Consider the following 20034-nt stretch of genomic DNA (forward strand, 5'->3'; position numbering starts at 1 on the left):
TAGGCTACCTCTGCCCTGGACTATGAGTGTCAACAGTACCATGCAGAAAAATGTATTCTTGTACTTTTCTCCTTTGTTGATGCAGTGCATCTGTTCATCCTCCTTCATACCCTCTCAATGGTCGTTTTATTGATCCAATACAGATCACTACATAAATCCTAGACTAAGCATGGAAAATACAACCAAATTAAGGCAGATGAAAGTTTGTTTCTGTTTTTTTTTTACGTTGGGAGTTGTTAAACCATTAATACTAGAAAATACAATTTTATTCAAAAGAAGTGCACACCATTTTGTTCCACGATACACATTCTTTTTAGTGAAAGTACAACATTTAGCTATTATATTTAGTAAGCTGTGGCCATGCACCCCACATAATAGTTCAGAGTAATACCATTGTGCAGCAGCCCTCTAGGGTTTGATGCATCTCATACATTAGTGTGCTTCATGCATCATCATGCATTCATTCAAAAAGCATGATATTAAACTTCCTCCAGTGGATTTTCAACACCCTACTCCTTGATCAGACACTGCCCCACCTTCTTTATATGTACTGTCCCACCACACTTAGGGCCTCATTAAGAGTTTGGCAGTCAGACTGCCAAACCTGCAGAGAGGACACCACCACCATGGTGGTGGCATCCCCCTAAGTGCATTACAATGTTCCCGCCACGCTGACCAGCGGCAATATTGTATTACATTGTTCCCACAGGGCTGACCCCCTGGAACAGTGCTATGGCATTGGTCTGAGGCCCATACTGTAACACACCAGCACCATCGGAATGCTCAGTGTCTGCAAAGCAGACAGTGCACATTCCGATGGTGCTGGGCAGGGATTCCCCTGGACTGAGCATGGGCAGTGCACGTCCCCCATGTGGCCCGGGCACTAGTTTCCCGGCAGCCTTTCCATGGCCCTGCAAACAATAACCACGTAAATGATGCCACAAACATGCTGCAATATAAGGTGTTCTAAATTAAAAAACATGTATGTCTATCATACCAACGGATCATGGAAGGCAGGAGCTGCAAGCTGACCATGCAAGGCAAGTGGTATGGGTACTGTTAGCACAACACACCATGGAGGGCCTACACATAGATAATGGAGGGAAGGTGGAAGGGGGTCAGGGGCAGCAAGCTGACCACGCAGAGTAGGTGGGAGGGAGCAGTGGCACACAAAAGATCATGCATTGTAAGTGGGAGGGTTAGTAGCAGCACAATGGCCCTGGAGGGTCATACACAAAGGACCATCGATGGCAGAAAAAACAAAAAATTAAACGAAAAGAAAACAAAGGTTAAAGTGACGTTATAGTTAGGAATTGTAAGAATATTGACTTTACTTTAAAAAATACTTAGAAATTCACTGAAAAAAAACTGGCCCTCGCCATGCACTGCTTTTGCCCTTGCAGTTTAAATTACTCATGACATTCGTTGACTAAATTTATAACATCCCTAATCCTATCTGAAATGCTATCATAATCCTACATATGATTTAAGCATCACATCAAATATTTGCTACGAATCTCTTCACTATATTCCTCCGCAACAGAGAGAGCCCACGCAAAAATGGCAGCACCCGCAGAAGCACTTGAACAGGCGTTCAAGAAATCTGAGCATGGCAGTCATCTCAGCACAACAAAAGAGGGTCCCACAAAGTCAGTGGTCAACTCAGTGAGTTGAGCAATGCAGGACGGAGTGCTGGGGACCTGGGTTAGGCTGTGCACGAAGGAATCCTTGCAAGAGCGCACAGAAGCCCTAGCAGCTGCAGATCACGCAGTACACAGGATTACTGTCTGGCGTAGGGAGGCAAAGACTTACCTCCACCAAATTTGGACAGAAGGACCACTGGACTGTCGGGGTCACTTGGATCCAGCTCCTGTGTTCCAGGGACCACGCTCGTCAAGATAAAAGGGGATCCAGAGGACTGTTGATGCAGAAGTTTGGTGCCTGCGGTAGCAGGGGTAAGATTCCGTCTACCCACAAGACATTTCTTCTTGGATTCCAGTGCAGGGTAAAGGCAGACATCCCTCAGAGCATGCACCACCAAGAAACAGTCGAGAAAGCCTGCAGGATTAGGAGCTACAATGTTGCTGGTATTCTTCTTGCTACTTTGTTGCGGTTTTGCAGGCGTCCTGGAGCAGTCAGCGGTCGATCCTTGGCAGAAGTCGAAGAGAGAAGTGCAGAGGAACTCTGGTGAGCTCTTGCATTCGTTATCTGAAGAGGAACCCACAGGAGAGACCCTAAACAGCCCTCAAAAGAGGATTGGCTACCTAACCAGGTAAGAGCCTATCAGAAGGGGTCTCTGACGTCACCTGCTAGCACTGGCCACTCAGAGGTCTCCATTGTGCCCTTACACCTCTGCATTCAAGATGGCAGAGGTCTGGCACACACTGGAGGAGCTCTGGGCACCACACCTGGGGTGGTGATGGACTGGGGAGTGGTCACTCCCCTTTCCTTTGTCCAGTTTTGCACCAGAGCAGGGGCTCGGGGCTCCCTGAACCGGTGTAGACTGGCTTATGCAAGGAGGGCGCCATCTGTGCCGTTCAAAGCATTTCCAGAGGCTGGGAGAGGCTACACCTCCCCAGCCCTTAACACCTATTTCCAAAGGGAGAGGGTGTAACACCCTCTCTCAGAGGAAATCCTTTGTTCTGCCTTCCTGGGACTGGGCTGCCCAGACCCCAGGAGAGAAGAAACCTGTCTGAGGGTTGGCAGCAGCGGTAGCTGCAGAGAAAACCCCAGAGAGCTAGTTTGTCAGTACCCAGGGTCCATGCTGGAGCCCTGGGGATGCATGGGATGGGCACCCCAATACCAGATTTGGCTTGGTTGGACAATTCCATGATCTTAGACATGTTACATGGCCATGTTCGGAGTTACCATTGTGAAGCTACACATAGATATTGACCTATATGTAGTTCACACGTGTAATGGTGTCCTCGCACTCACAAAGTCCAGGGGAATTGCCCTGAACAATGTGGGGGCACCTTGGCTAGTGCCAGGGTGCCCTCACACTTAGTAACTTTGCACGTAACCTTCACTAAGTGAGGGTTAGACACATAGGTGACTTATAAGTTACTTAAGTGCAGTGTAAAATGGCTGTGAAATAACGTGGACGTTATTTCACTCAGGCTGCAGTGGCAGTCCTGTGTAAGAATTGTCTGAGCTCCCTTTGGGTGGCAAAATAAATGCTGCAGCCCATAGGGATCTCCTGGAACCCCAATACCCTGGATACCTAGGTACCATACACTATGGAATTATAAGGGTATTCCAGTGTGCCAATCAGAATTGGTGAAAATAGTCACTAGCCTGCAATGACAATTTTAAAAGCAGAGAGAGCATAAACACTGAGGTCCTGGTTAGCAGAGCCTCAGTGAAACAGTTGGGCACCACACAGGGAACACATATAGGCCACAAACTATGAGCACTGGGGTCCTGGCTAGCAGGATCCTAGTGACACAGGCAAAAACAAACAGACACACAAGTAAAAATGGGGGTAACATGCCAGGCAAGATGGTACTTTCCTACAGGCAGCCAAATAATTACTGAGCTGAGTTGTGAAGTGCTTCCTTTTAAGGTACACCTATACAAACAAAAAATGCTTAAGGTGTGGGCTTTCTAAAATCTAATTTTGTCGAAGCACCATTTTATCTTAATCATTTTTGTGCATTTTGCAGCAGTTCATCTTACATTGTGTACAATGCAAGTTTAAAATAATGACTTAGACATTAATGGTCCTTTCTGTCACAGGCTGGGGCCTGACCTGCAGCACTAAAAATACAGACATCTCTATTCTCCAAAATCTCCACTGCACCACCAAGATTTAATTCTGTGCCTCTCCGGTTACACCCAGACCTCTGCAGTGCATTACCTAACAGGGGTTTCTTAATTTACTATAGTGCATTTATCGTGGTTGCCGGCGTCATGGAGTCTTGAGTATAGGGCACAATGGGAAATGGTGTTGAAGGTGGCCAAGAGATCCAGGTTGTTGCAAGCTGCTGTTTCACCTTGGTCGAGGGTTGGAGCAGATGTCCTTTGTAGTGGCAGGGGAGGTGGTCTCTGTGCTGTGGTTGCTTCGGAAGCCAGATGGGGAGATGTCCAGGGTGTGATTGGCTTTGTTGAAATCGGAGAGCTGGGCGTTGATGACCTTCTTGATGACTTTGGCAGGGTAGGGCAGCAGGGAGATGGGTCTGAACCTCTTGAGGTCTGTTTGGTCAGCAGACGGCTTTTTTCAGCAGTGGGTTAATATTGGCATGTTTCTAGCCTTCAGGGAAGGTGGCAGTCTTGATGGAGCAGCTAATGGTGTGGCTGAGCCTGTGGGTGATGGTGATGGCGGCTCTGTGGAAGATGTGGGGTGGGCAGAGGTCCAAGGGCTATCCGGAGTGGATGCTGTTCATGATCTGGAGGGTGTAATCTATTGTGAGGGGTCCAGCTGAGCAGGTTCTGGTGGGTGTGGTGGGGGCAGGTGGGTCAGAGGGGTCTTGGGTGTTGAATCTGTTGCAGATCTGCTTGATCTTGTAGTTGAAGAAGGTTCTGAACCAGTTCCAGAGGTCTTGGGAGGGTGGGATGTCTGTTGTCTCTGTGTTTGGTTTCGCGAATTCTTTGACAACGGCAAAGAGTTCTTTGTTGTTCTGTGTGTTGGTGTTGATCCTTTCTTGAAAAGCTGTTTTCTTTGTTGTTTTGATGAGGAGTTGGTGTGAGCTAACAGCGGTTTTGAATGCTGTGTGGGCTTCCGGGGTCTTGCTGTTCCTCCATCTCTTCTCTAGCTGGCTGCAGGTGCGCCCAGACTCTTGAAGGGAGGGAGTGAACCAGCTTGCTTTCTTGGGGTGTTGTTTGCTAGGGGAGCCAGTGGGTCGGTGCAGTCAGGGATCTATTGTTGGAGGTTGTATGCTGAGGCGTTGGTGTCAGTGGATATCCATGGTGGGGTCTTGCTGAGGAAGGTGATCAGCTGTTCTTCAGTGACCTTGTTCCAGCTTCTACGGGGGAGGCAGTGGGCGTGGTGTTGTACAGTGGGTTTGGTGAAGGAGAAGTGGATGCAGTGGTGGTCTATCCAGGGAATCTCAGAGTTGTGGCTGAAGGCAATGTAGTCACTAATGGAATGTCCTGCTGAGTGAGTTGGAGAGGTGACCAGTTGTTTGAGTCCGATGGTGGTGAGGTACTCTAGTAGGGATGCAGTGTTTGGGTCACTGGGGTTGTCCAGGTAAAAATTGAGGTCGCTGAGTAGCATGTAGTTGGTGGAGGCGAGAGCATGGGGTGCGATGAAGTCGATGATGGTGTTGATGAAGGGTGTGCGAGGGCCAGGAGGTCTGTAAATGAGGGTGCCACAGAGGGTGATATTTGGGTTGGTCTGTACCTGGAAACGGAGGTGTTCCTTGTTGGTCGTTCGGTCGTCCGAGTGGGTGGTCAGGCGAAGGGTGCTTTTGTGTCCAATGGCGATACCTCCTCCTGGGCGGTTGGTGCGGTCCTTGTGAGTGATATTGTAGCCATCAGGGATGGCGGTGGTGATGTCTGGGGCTGAGCTAGGGTTCATCCAGGTTTCTGTGAGAAAGACAATGTCGGGGAAGACGGTATTGAGTAGGTCCCAGATTTCTATGGCTTGTTCGTGGAGGTAGCGGGTGTTGAGCAGAATACAACTGAGGCGGTTGGGCCCAGCCCAGTGTTTGTCAATCAACCGGTGGAAGGTGCTGGAGTGCAGCTGTGGAAGAAGGTGCAGCAGCAGTTTCGGCATGAGAAGGGGCCGATTGTCTTTCGGTGTCACAAGGCAGAAATTGGTGTGGCATCCGGGGTTGAGGGTGTGGAGGGTGCTGGCATCGTAGCAGTGGGGAGTCAGAGGGCCAGGGTCCATGGTGCTGGGCAAGGTCCAGGCACAGATGGGCACAGACGGGCTTTGCTTTGGTGTGCCTTAAGCGTGCCAGCTGCACGGCCGCACAAAGGCCGCCATTAAGTGTTGTGCTGGATGGACTGAACAGCTGGGAGGCCGGAAACACAGGGAAGGGGGAAACGCGGGAAAGTGGCACTGGTGGAGGGTGGGGCTGCAGGGGATCGCAGCAGCAGGGGAAGAGAAGGGGGGGAGAAAAATTGCCAAAGGTGGCAGGAAAGAGGCAAAAGGGCAGAGGGAAAAAAGGAAAAGAGGTGAAAAAAGAGAAAGAAAAGCAAAGAGAAAAGGCAGAGCAGAGAGGCAGAGGGCAGAGCAGCAGCAGAGCAAGGAAGCTCTTCCACTGTACCACAAGGGATGAGGTGCAGACGGGAGCCTGCTGGTGAAGGAGGGTCTTGAACACTGACGAGAGGGTCAGAATCCGTGAAGGGGCTAGCAGCTACCAGGTGGAGCTATGCAGGAAAAGAGAGCAGTCCACTGACAAGGTCAGTTGGAATGCCTCTTCACTGCGCAGTGGCCGCCATTAGGTACTGTGTGGGGTGGGGTGGGCAGCTAAGAGGTCGGAAACGCAGGGATTGGGAAAAGTGGGAAAACAGCATTGGAAGGGGGAAGGGGCCAAGGGGCATTGCAGCAGCAGGGGCAGAAAAGGGGGAGAGAAAAATGCCAAAGGTGGCAGGAAAGAGGCAACAGGGCAGAGGGAAAAAGAGAAGAAAAAACAAAGATAAAAGTCAGAGCAGAGGGGCAAAGAGTGAGCAGCAGCAGATCAAGGAATCTCATCCGCTGGACCACCAGGAATGAGGCGCAGGTAGGAGGCTGCGGGTAGAGGATGGTGTTGAACACTGACTAGAGGGTCAGAATCCATGAAGGCGGCAGCAGCTACCAGGTGGAGCTGCGCAGGGAAAGGGAGCAGTCCACTGTCAAGGCACCTCCTCAGAACACCTTCTGACAGGTGGAAGAACAGAACAGCACCTACTGTTTAAGACCTGTCAGGAAACCTCCTGAAGGGGTGGACCTGTTCCTACTTATAACCAAGACAAAGAAGTAGACTTCAGGGGTTAGTTGTTTGACCTCCTGCTTTGCCACAGAGTCACAGAAAAGCTTAAAGAGGCAATTTTTCTTAAAGTGCCCAGCAGACCAGGAGAACTCAACCGTGAGAGTCTCTAAGTCCCTCCCATGAGGTCCTGGGGGCTGCAGAAGTGGATTCTTGCGGTTGTTTGGGCACCACAAGAAATGTTGGGATCTTTTGAAAACGTTTCCTCTAGAGCTTAAGTGCTTCTTCTGGACCTGCCATAATAATGATCCAAACGGAAGCCCAAAGCACGAGATTGGATTTCAGCTTTTTCCCACTCAAAGGTCCCCACATCTCAGAAGATACATCTAAGTCCCATTCTGCACAAGAACTTAGAAAATGGTCAGCGACACATCACCAAAATTTCAGAGTGCTAGTGGGACAAACCTCCTCCAGGTATCCATCTATTGGTTCTACTTTGGGTGGCTTCAGTTTCAGCAGTGATCCGCTTGGAGAGCATTTGAATTCTCTAAAAGAGATGAAGTCCCATTCTGTGTTGGGGATTAGAAGGCATTTCAATGCTCTTCTGCTAAAAAAGTGACAACGTATTTTTGTGAAATGGAGTATAGAAACGTTGTTAACTTTCACTAAGACCAATCCACTTATTGTATCTGACCCAAGATGAAGCTTGGGTTAATCTCAGTTGGCCTGAAATTGCACCTTGCTCCCGGTCTATTGCAACCTTGACTTACATTAAGGCCCTCATTCCGACCCTAGCGGTTTCAAACCGCCAGGGTGGAGAGCAGAGGAAGCACCGCCAACAGGCTGGCGGTGCTTCCCGGGCCATTCTGACCGCGGCGGTAAAGCCGCGGTCAGAAAAGGGGAACCGGCGGTTTCCCGCCGGTTTTCCCCTGGCCCAGGGAATCCTCCATGGCGGCGCTGCTTGCAGCGCCGCCATGGGGATTCCGACCCCCTTCCCGCCAGCCTGTAAGAGGCTGGCGGGAACGGGTGTTGTGGGGCCCCTGGGGGCCCCTGCACTGCCCATGCCTCTGGCATGGGCAGTGCAGGGGCCCCCTAACAGGGCCCCACAAAGATTTTCACTGTCTGCTTAGCAGACAGTGAAAATTGCGACGGGTGCCACTGCACCCTTCGCACCCCTGCAAATCCGCCGGCTCCATTCGGAGCCGGCTTCCTCTTTGCAGGGGCTTTCCCGCTGGGCCGGCGGGCGATCTTTTGGAGATCGCCCGCCGGCCCAGCGGGAAAGTTGAAATGACCCCGCGGTCATTTGACCGCGGTGCGGTCTTTGGACGGTTTCCGCCCAGCGGGCGGCGCCCGCCGGGATCAGAATGACCCCCTAAGTGCTTTATTTTTTTTGTTCTTTTCCACTGAAATATTGAAAAATTCTTATCTCTGGGTCCGCTTATTGGATTTTTGTTGTTTTGGTGTCATTTTGCGCATTAAAGCTTTCTCTTTTATTATAAAGCAGGGAGGGATTTTTAATGTGTTGTGTTTTGACCTTTTAATAGTTTTAGTACTCATAAATGCTTTATAGATTTTAGTAGGTCAAAACTGTCTGCTTTATGCCACAGCTACCAGGGATTGAGCTCGGGTTAAAATTACTGAAAACTTTGGCAGGACCAAATGGTTATCAACTTTACTATTTGTGGTGGACTACCATCTGCTCTAATTAATAATTTACTTTCTTACACCCCATTACTCCATTTTATCAATAAGTTGCTTTGTTCAAAGATGAGTGGACTATAGTTACATTGTTTTATAAATGCATTCTTATAGACTTTTTCATACATGCTCGCCCTAGAATGCCTCTCAGGAATGTTATTTGCATTAGTATAAATGGAAACCAGCAAACCTTGTAGAAAGCCTACATCTAATGTTTATAGTACAGTTGTGTTGTAACATCACCTTTCATGTGTTTTAAGTAAATGAGGTGACTACTGTATTGTAATAATATATTACTGTTAAGCTGTGATGTTATAATGCTAGCAGAAAGAAAATAAATTGCCTTGCTGAATTCAGCACCAACTTCCACTTAACCAATTGAAGAGATGACTGGCTTTCAGTCTTTCTTTCTTCTGTCCTTCTTTGGCAATATACTGCCTTTGAGACATTTATTGGAATAGGTTTTTAGTACATTGTGTTTGCGTTTGGGTTATCACACATTCTTTACCACAAAGCTACATTCAAAAGTAATTTTCATCACAAATGTTAGAAATTGGGTCTCTGGTTAGCAGGGGTACGCACCCTGTCCAAGTAAGCACCACAATCCTAGTCTGGGAGATTCAGATACACACCCTAAACTAACCTGTGTTCACCCTCTGGTAGCTTGGTACAGAACTGTCAGTCTTAACTTAAATAGCAATATGTAAAGTATGTGTGCAACACTTACATTACAGTTAGATAGTGAAAGACACCACAAAAGACTCCAGTTTAGAAAATTAGAGAGTCGCTATCTGAGTACAACAAGACCAAAATGACAAAAATCCAATAAGTAGAAGTCAAGAAATGAATATTTAAACATTAACTCGAAAAAACAGTGCTTAGAAGTCTATAACGATCAAAAGGTTACCAGAGGTCGCAAAGGACAGCTGCAAATCCAAAATCCAGGCCGTCCCCAATGGTGAGTAGGCCGGCTACAGGACTCAGACAGGTCCTGCTGAAACAGTACCATTGATGGAGCATTTGTCAAAGTCAAGAGTCCACTGCGTTGCTTTCGAGACATGCAAAGGGAAGGGGGGTCCTGTGTCATTGCTAAAGTGAATGGAAACACATCGACATTGAGCCCCAACAACTGTTGTCATCGAGCCAAGTGGATCGTGAATCCGATGTCCGTCGGCGAGGAGCTGCACAGGACATCAAGGCTATGTCATCAATTAGCCGCTGAGTTGATGGCAAAGGAGAGATGCATCAACTACGATTGGTGCAAAGTCCCAAATGTGTCAACATTGAAATGAAAAGGGCTGCAAAGACCCACTTCTGAGGCCCAGGGCTGGAGGGGGCACCTCAGGCAAAGGTAGGACTCTCAGAAGGCAAAGTCCAGTAGCACCAGAAGTCTTTGATGTCCCTGAGACTGAAGAAAAGCAGTGGACAAGCCAACAAGCCCTTGGAGAATCTTTTGTTCAAGAATATAGAGAACATGTCCCTTCCTTCTCATTCCAGGCAAGAAGCAGCAGGCTAACACCGCAGAGCTAGTAGCAAAATGGCATCCCTCCTACAGCACAGCACACAGCAAGCAATGGGTCAATACAGCAATGCAGTTAGAATAGTGGCAGTCCCTCCTGGTAGAACAGCAGTCCTTATTCCTGGCAGAGTGTCATTGGTCCCCGTATAGTTATGGTTTGGTGGGGTTCGGAGTCCAAAACTTATACCCAAATGCACTTTTGAAGTGGGGGCGACCTTAAAAAGGCCTTTGAAGATCAAAAGGTCCCTGCCCTTCCTTCCCTGACTCCAGACACGTTAGAGGGGATTATGAAGCACTCTGTGTGAGAAGTGGCACAGCCCTATTCAGGTGTAAGTGTCAGCTCCACCCACCCATCTAGCCCAGGAAGACCCATCAGCCTGGTGATGGGCCATCAGGATGCAAATGTCACATCCAAGCTTCGTTTTTGTGTGACTGTTTAGAGGTAATGCACAAAGCCCAGCTGTCACCCACCCCAGATGTATATTCAGAGACAGTCAGAGGCACAGAATGGTTAAAGAAAGAAAATGTAAACTTTCTAAAAGTGGTATTCTCAGACTTACAATTTGGAAATCCAACTTCACCATAAGTTGTGATTTTAAATTGTGAGGCCGGAGACACCAAACTCCATAATTCTGTCTTTTCCCAAATATAAGTTACACTTATGGGATGCTTCAAGTTAACCCCAATGTTAACCTAAGAGGGAGATAGGCTTTGCGGCAGTAAAAAACAAATTTAGCAGTTTTCACCACCTGGGCATGTTAACTTTAAAAGGTACAGGTACAACACTTTAAATAGATTGCACCCTGCACTTGGGGCTACCCAGGGCCTAACTTAGGGGTGGCATCTATGTAATAAAAAAGGTTTTGTGGGTGCACTTGCCAGGTTGAAGTGGCAGTTTAAAACTGCACATACAGGCTCTGCAGTGGCAGGCTTGAGACATGTTTGAAAGGTTACTTTAGTGGGTGGCACAATCAGTGCTGCAAGCCCACTAGTAGCATTTAATTTATAGGCCCTGTGAACATATAGTCCACTTTACTAGGGTCTTACAAGTTAATTAAATATGCCAATTGAGGAGAAGACAATGTTAGCATGTTTAGGGAGAGAGCACAAGCACTTTATCACTGGTTAGCAGTCCTAGAGCCAACAAAAACTGATTCAGCAAAAAGTGGAAGAGGAAGTCAAAAAGTCTGGGGCTGATCCTGCAAAAAGGGCCATTTCCAACAAAAACGCTCCCCCATTATTTACCACAAAGCCACATTGAAAAATATTTTTTTATCAGAATGCTTCTAATATTTGTATGTACAAACTGAGAATCACAGTTCAGATTCCATATAAATTCTACATCTGCATGTAACATATCTCTGCCAACAGAAGGAGAAAGAGATGAATGACTCGTGGTTTATGGATGATTGTGTGGCAGTGTTTTATCAAGCCTATTACTTATAGCTCCAATTATGATCACTTCCAGAGCAGTGTATGGCAGGAACTCCTTGATCATGTATATTTCATGTTTCTGTAATGATCCCGCTTCTACATCATACATTTTACCTCTTTTGACTGGCACTATTTTATGTCCTAGATTGTAAGTTAGGGCAAGTTGGTACAAACACATTTTGCTACAATAAAGGCAGGATTCTGAAGGTGTGATAAAAATATTTGTGGGCATTTTATGTGTTGCATTTCATTGTGTGGTGATGTGTTCTGTTCTTTATTATGTTGCTGTGTTTTTGTACTGCAGTATTGTAATGTGATGTTATTGAATTGCACTGTATGTTTGTGTTGCATTCAGTTTGGGCTGTTTTACTGTGGTGTGTCCTGTTATGTTGTAATTGTGTTCTTATTTTGCTGTTGCTTACTTCAGAGGTATCAACCAATGTTGCTACATTCTGAGTCAAATGCAGCGCATCCTAAAAATTCCTGTGACTAAGTACTAAGAACATTCTAAAGTGGTAACATGGTTGTTGGAAATGGCCATTTCTGCATGGTTATGGTTTTACCTTTCTCCTCCTATTATTCTGGTCCTTTTGTTGGCTTTGGGAATCTAGGCACTTTACCACTGCTAATAAGTGCTAAAGTGCATATGCTTTCTCCTCTAAAACTTGGCAAAATTTGTTTACACCTGTTTTGCTCATTTTATTTACCTGTAAGTCCCTTTTAAGTGGTATACCATGTACCCAGGACCTGTAAATGAAATGCTACCAGTGGGCCTGCAGAAGTAGCCCTTCACATTTGTCTCAGGCCTGCCACTGCAGGGCCTGCATGCACAGTTTACTGCCACATTGACTTGGCAAGTCAAACTACTTGCCAAGGCCTAAACTCCATTTTTACTACACCTATGCCCCCCCCCATGTAGGCCATATATAGCCCTATGGGCAACGTGCTGTGTGATATAAAAAGTAGGACATATTATTTTATGTTTTACATGTGCTAGTAGTGATAAATAGCCTATTTAATTTTTCACTACTGTGAGTGCTGCTCCTTCCATAGGTTCGCATTGGGAATTCCTTGGTATATGTCTAAGTGGTAATTCCTGATTTGTGAGGAGTAGTGTGGGCATGTTTGGTATGTTTGGAATGGTAATGAAAAATCCTGCTTACTGGTGTAGGTAGATTTTTCATTACTATTTTAGAAAGTGAGCAGTTCTCTATGCTTATAACTCTAGTGCTTTGCAGCCTGACTCCAATCCACACCTGGGGCAGAGTGACATCTCCACTTGTTACATAATTTTCAGATAGCTATCACACGGAAGGGGCTGGGTGGGACAGAAAAGGCATTTGGAGACTGATAGTCATCCTGGGCTTGGGAGAGGGAGGGTCGTTCACACCTTATATGTGAATAGGTTGTGTCCTGTCCTCACACAATGGACTGATTAACCACCTACTGATGTCTGGAGACAAGGCTAAGTTGAAAGGGTATTGGGCTTCACTTGAAGGGGCTCTTTTGAAGTTACCGTCTGAACAAAGGCATTTTTGAGTATAGGTACAGGGGCTCTGACCCCATGTTTTTAGATCACTATGGGAACCAAGGACACTTTGCTGGGAAGAAGGCCTACTGGACTGCCAGGAGGGACTGCCACTCTGCACCTGCATAGCTGTGTTGACCTAATGCTGTTGCTGCTGTATGAGGGACTGCCACTTTGCTGCCTGCTCTGTTGTGTTGGCCTGCTGCTTGCTCAATCTACCCTGCAGCGAGAAGTACTGGGTGATTCTCTACATCCCTCCGTCCAAGAATCTCCAAGGACTTATTGGCTTCCCCCCTGGTTTTCCTGCATGGGCCCTCGGGACATCAAGGACCTTGCATCACCCCTAATTGACTCACTGGGCGCTTCCTGTCCAAGGATTCCAGCGTGGGGCTTCCATCCCTTCTAGCCCACGCCAGCATCCTGGGTCTGTGCCTTTCCCGACTGGGGCTTCTGTTCACTGTATACTCCAGTTCTTGGACTGCTGCTCTGATGGTGAGGCTGCCCCTGTGATAAAAGCTGAGAGGCAGGTCTGCCGACACAAGAGTCATCAGTAGCCGGTCCCGCCAATCTCGGAGTAAGCTGCCGTCAGTGTAGCTTATCCCCAGGACCCGAGCTCTGTGTGCTAGGCCCACCAACACTAGGAATCTTCTCATCAGGTCACCCGCAGCCTAAGATGCTGCTTAGTGTGTAACTAACCTGCCCTGATTAAAGTGTTGGGTTCTGCCTGGCTGAGGTGCATACCCTAGCCAACCAGAAACCCAATTTCTAACAATGGTGCTAATCCAGCTCTTCAGCCATTTAAGAGAAGGGTCAGCCTAAAACAGTGGCAAATACCTTGTCTTAAATTAGCATTTACAGTGCTCACTTTATGTGCTACTGCCGGATGTGTTCAAGTTACATTCCAGGCACGAAAGGGTTAAAGAACTATGTTATGGTTATTTTCTTTAGTAGTGTTCAAGTAAAACTTTTGATGCTGATTTCCATTCTTTTAATTCATTGTAATATTTTAGACTGACGGGATTAGCCAACTATAGAAGTACCCGAATAATAAAACCGGCTAAGGTCTGAGTCTTGCCAAACACTTACAAAATTGAAGGAGGTATACATAGAACATTATTTATTTTCTCAGTGGGCGAGGTGGAAGGAGGTAAAAGTGTCTTTGTTGATCTACCTGCTTGATCTGTCAGCTGCAATTTATATTTTGAAGTGTAGACTCTTGATCAAGGGACTGGTATCACAGATCAGAATTTCTGTGATACGACTCACTCAATGCACTCTTCTATATATAATTTCACATCGGATATTTGTGAACAAGTCAATGTCTCGGGAAAGGATAATTGGTTGTACTTTAACAACAATAAAAGAGAGGTCCTTCTTCTATGCTACTTAATGTCGGTGCTATATAATTGTGCATAGTTCTTCAAGTGATCGAGCAAGTCAAATTTATAATGCCTCATCATGAGCTCTTATTTTGTGGTGCAAGTCTGGTGTTTCTTGATAAGTGAGAAGATGAATTAAAGCCTGTTGGATGGGAAGTAATTGAAATGTCACTTTGGATTACCATAGTGTCAATAATGAAAGTGTTATGGTCCAAGCAGAGATTTGCAAAAGCACAACGGAGGCAGATGGGTTATGGTAGCAATCGGTTTGGATGTTTTCGGCAAAGATTGTTTCATATCGAGATAAATTATAGGTTGCATTCATAAGAACCTAATTGAAGAAATAGGTCAAAAATGTGAGGATGATTGAAGTGAAACAGTTGAACGTTATTGGAACTGCTCTAAATATTTTGATGTTTTTTAGGAGAGGTCGGGTTTATGAAGTCAAAATTTGGGGGGATGGTACAATGGAGAAGTCAGTATCAGAAAGAATTAGGGCAGATGGCAAAACATGTATCAAATTAAATGTACACCTTTCAATGTTTTTATGAAAAGTGAAATCCTTTTAATCGTTCCTATTTACCAAATGTGTATCCCTTGCTCGGGTGCTCATGAAATATTTTTGTCCCTGTGTATAAACTGTCAGTGGTTTTTCATTTTCTAAAAAAAACAATAGATTTCTTTCCAATAAAAAAAATAGATCGTGTCTGGTAGTGAGTAATCATTGATGCTTTCTTTTTTATTCAATTTTTCATTTTGTCTCACGTTTGTTTTGATTTTCAGTGGGTGGTGATGCAGCTACTTTGGATGAAAATAACCCGTCGAGGTGCATACATACCCTAAAGTCCTGAAATCGGTGAGCCTGGAAGGCAGTGAAATGTGCTTTACGAAGTTCACTGTCCTACACAGCAAGAGAAGACTCTGTGAACAAAGCCTGAGTTTGGAGTAAGGATACACATGTAGGACTGATTACAACCACTTAAGGTATGATCTTTTTTTGTTTGCCACTCTTTCCCAGGTGGTATTTGTGTACTCCACTGAGGTGTAATTTCTCAATAATGTACAATGTGTCAGCCTCCAAGCATGCCATGGAAGTGATGTAAGGTTTATACACTGAACATATTTAATTTTTCTCAGTTTCACATTAATTGCACTTGTAAAATAAGTTGTAAGTTTAAATATTATTTAAAGAGAATCGGTCACTTTACATAGCATGGCCAGCAGCATGAAAATGAGTTCCTTCTTGCAGTAATGCATGCATTAGGTTATATGGTGTTGTATCTGAACACAGGTGTCGCCGGTAAATTGAAGCCTACTTCCCTATACCTCATCAGAACATAGAGCTCATTAAAACAGTATATTATAAAGCGCATAACATACTAGTGCAGTGGATTGTTTTTTCTAAGTGTTCCGCGTGTCATTATGACAATTATTAACATTGCAAGCAATTCGAGGAATGTTTACATTTTATTCTTGTTTTCTTCTTTTGCATCTAATAAAATGTTTCCTTGGATATTTTTCCTCTCTACATAGGTCAGGTGATATCCTTGCAAAAGTGCAAGAAGTGCTTACAGGATTTTTAAATTGTGATTTTGTTAACCTTTTCAATGAAACTGAACATCCCTGTACTAAAATGGCAGGCGAAATAAGTAATTGCACAACGTATACCTTACATCTCAATGCCAGGCTATACAGCTAGGTGTTGTCTATTTCTCAAGAAGCATGTTGAAATAAATTAATTTCGGTGTTTTGCTCAACATTTCAGAAATGTATATTGCACATTTCTTTCACAAAAGCAAATCTTTAATCCTCCTTGAATTCATTATCTTTCCTTTCCATAACACCATGAAAGTTAAGCTCCCATGTGCAGCTTCTTGACATGTTTAGCAAAATACCCTTTTTCGAACGTCTTGTTCTTAAAATTCCTACAGACAGATTTTTTCTCTGACGTTCATTCCTGTTATTCTTCTGAGCCGAATTTTTCTAGCAGTAAACAACGGCTTTGCTCCTTTGTGGAAAAGTCAAGCGGATTTTCGTTTCTTCAATGTATTTAAAATAGCCTAAAGCCTTTCAAGCTTCAAAGGGATGAAAGGTTTTTCTGTTTTTTTTTTCTATTTTTGTTTTGCCACACAAATGTTGATATCTCAGGTGGGACCTGGGAAGGATATAAGCCTCATACTGATATTTAACAAGCGCTTTCTTTTTAGCGGAGGTATAGCTTTGGGGAATTTAATTTTTGAAGCATATTTTCAGGAAAAGAAAATACATGAAAAAGATAGATGGATGTCTGTATACATTTCTCCTTGTATAAATACTACGTAAAAGAGTGCTTTCTGTGCCACTTTCACTATCAAAATCACAGGAAAAATCAACTAATACCATAGATTTACACATATAAGTGAAGAGAACCTTTCAACAAAACGTAAATCCTTCGTGTTGTTTTAAAGAGCTTATCTGTGAAACTATAAAAAGACTGCGAAAGTTCTATCTATTCATTTCCCTTAAGTGACAAATGACCTCTCTTCGGCGGAGTTTCTTTTGGAAAATCTGGGTACAGAAAGAGAAAGAGTGCTTTATGAACACAAAAAACTACTAGGGACAGACACTATCCAGTTTGGTTGTATGACACAATATAGAGTGCTAAATTCGTCCTATAAAAATGTTGAGTGCAGGATATCACCTACCCCCATACTGTGAATGTGCTTGTAAGAAATTGGTTATTGATTGAGGGAGGTGGAAGCCTCACTCATGCAACAACCACAATCCTTGTCAGGGTGAAGCACAAAAAGTCACCAAATTAACTTATGCTTAACCCTCTAATAGCTTGGTGCAAAGAAGTCAGCATTAACCTATAGGCAATGTGTAAAGCTTTTAGTCAGCAGGTAACCTTTAATAAAGTAGAAAACGAACAGAAGAAAAACCCTAAACTTATTTGGAAATATAGAGTGTATTTTAAGAAATAAAATGATTCTAGAACAACAAACATTCAGGGCCTCATCTTGAGATTGGCAGGCGGCGAAGGCCGCCCGCCAAACTCGTTAGGTCGGAAGGCTACCAGTTCGGTCTTCCGCACGCTGGCCCTACCACAAGTTTCCAGCTGGGCCAGCAGGTAGAATGAAAGGGGCATATTTATACTCTGTTTGCGCTGAATGTGCGTCAATAATTTTGACGCACATTCGGCGCAAACCATGCACCATATTTAAACTTTGATGCCCGAGCCCGCGGACGTCAAAATTCCTCCGTGTGTGTCATTTTTTGGATGCGGGAAACTGCCTTGCGTTAATGACATGCAAAGTAGGCGCTCCTGCCCAAAAATGACTTTAAGGCCTGTGCACCTTATTTATACTCCAGCGTCATTTTGACGCACAGGAGGGGGGGCCTTGAAAAATGGTGCACAGCCTGGGTCAGGGCAGGCGTTATGGGACCTGTGGGCTCTCTTCCATGGTCTCTGACCATGTAAGGAGTCCAGAGGTGCCCTTCCCTGCCCTCAGGGACACCCCCTGCCACCCTCACCCACTCCTGGAGGACACCCATGGATGGGGGGACCCATCCCAGGTGTGTACAGGTAAGTTGAGGTAAGTATTCATTTATATTTTTTTTAAGTGGCATAGGAGGGCCTTATGTGGGCCCCCCTACATGCCACTGTGCCCAATGGCCATGCCCAGGGGACAAAGGTCCCCTGGGCATGGCAGAAGTCCCCATGTGCGTAAAAAAGGGCTTATGATGCATAGATTTCACTCACGAGCGAGACCTTGCGTCATTTCTCCTTTAGTCGGGTCAGCGTGTGTCGTTTCTTCTCTCCACAGGAGAGCGATGCGTCGATCCAGTCAGCGCAGGTTGTGATCTCACCAGCCTCCGTCAGCCATTGGGCAAGGGGGCATGACTCCTGTCTTTGCTAAGACAGGAGTCATTTCAATGGGGGTTGTGCATCAAAAAATGGCGCAAGTCCGGTTTTAGGCATGATTTTTGCCTCAAACCTGACTTGCACCATTTTTTGACTCACAACCCCCATTTTCCCCTACGCCGGTGCAGCCTGGTTTGAGTCGTTTTTTTACTCTGACCAGTCCGCAGCATTGGCTAATGTCATTCCTTAAATAAGGCGCCCGCATGGTGCGTAGGAATGGCGTTAGCCGGCGGTAAAACTTTTGACGCAAACCAGCGCCGATGCTGGTTTGCGTCAAAAAGCAGAAATATGGGCCAGAGTTTCCACCGGATGGCCAAGCAGGAAACTACCAATGTTAGAGTAGGACATTTGGTTGGCAGTCAGGTTACCCCCTGTCCAAGCTAGGACCCTCAATCTAGTCAGAGTAAAAGAGAATCACCCTCAGCTAACCCCTGCTTACCCCCTTGGTATTGGCATGAGCAGCAGGCTTAACTTCAGAGTGATAGGTGTAAAGTATTTGTACCAACACACACAGTAACTTAATGAAAACTCTACAGAATGACACAACACAGGTTTAGAAAAATAGAAAATATTTATATAAAAACAAAAAAAGACCAAAATGACAAAAATCCACAATACACAAGTCAAGTTATCACTAAAAATGCAAAAAGAGTCTTCAGGTAATTTTAAACACACACTAACACTGTTAGCGTGAAAATGTACCTTCGGTGCGTCAAAAATAACCCTGCACGGGCGGGTGTGCGTAAAAAAGGGCTTACGGTGCATAGATTTCACTCACGAGCGAGACCTTGCGTCATTTCTCCTTTAGTCGGGTCAGCGTGTGTCGTTTCTTCTCTCCACAGGAGAGCGATGCGTCGATCCAGTCAGCGCAGGTTGTGATCTCACCAGCCTCCGTCAGCGATGCTGTGCATCATTTCTCCAGCCCCCGGCATCGATCTTCAGGTCGGGTCGCGTTGCAGGTGAGCGTCGATTTTGAGCAGCCACAGATCGCAGCTGCGTCTGTCTTTTCCCCGCACGGCGTTCTGTGCGTGGATTTCTTACTCTTGTGCTGCCAGCTTCTCCTTCCAGGGTCTCAGGAACAGGATGGGCACCACTTGGCAGAGTAGGAGTCTCTCCGGAGACTCCAGGTACTGGCAGAGAGAAGTCTTTGCTGTCCCTGAGACTTCAAATAAGAGGAGGCAAGCTCTAAATCAAGCCCTTGGAGAGCTTGACAAGAAGGAAGGCAACACAAAGTCCTGTCATTGTCCTCTAGCACAGGCACAAGCAGCAACTGCAGGATAGCTCTACAAAGCACAGCCACAGGCAGGGCAGCTCTTCTTCCTCAGCTCTTAAGCTCTTTTCCAGGCAGAGGTTGCTCTTGGTTTCCAGAAGTGTTCTAAAGTTTGTGGTTTTGGGTGCCCTTCTTATACCCATTTTGCCCTTTGAAGTAGGCTTACTTCAAAGGAAAGTCTATCTTGATTGTGAAATCCTGCCTTGTCCAGGCCAGACCCCAGACACTCACCAGGGGGTTGGAGACTTAATTGTTTGAGGGCAGTCACAGCCCTTTCAGGTGTAAGTGACCACTCCTCCTCTTCCTCCTAGCACAGATGGCTCATTAGGAAATGCAGACTACACCCCAGCTACCTTTGTGTCACTGCCTAGTGTGAAGTGCAACCAGCCCAACTGTCAAACTGACTCAGACAGGGAATCCACAAACAGGCATAGTCACAGAAATTGTA

At 45.7% G+C, this 20034-nt stretch overlaps 1 protein-coding gene across 1 annotated transcript in view; it reads left to right on the forward strand.

Moving 5' to 3' along the window:
- Positions 1–20034, forward strand: part of MGAT4C (MGAT4 family member C) — a 943730-nt gene that overhangs the window by 752789 nt on the left and 170907 nt on the right. Inside the window, exon 4 of the mRNA XM_069229623.1 lies at positions 15196–15396. The gene's annotated coding sequence lies outside the window, so the exon portion shown is untranslated. The remainder of the gene's footprint in view (positions 1–15195; positions 15397–20034) is intronic.

Source organism: Pleurodeles waltl, chromosome 4_1 (assembly GCF_031143425.1).
Source record: "Pleurodeles waltl isolate 20211129_DDA chromosome 4_1, aPleWal1.hap1.20221129, whole genome shotgun sequence".
In the NCBI taxonomy this organism is placed as follows: Eukaryota; Metazoa; Chordata; class Amphibia; order Caudata; family Salamandridae; genus Pleurodeles; species Pleurodeles waltl.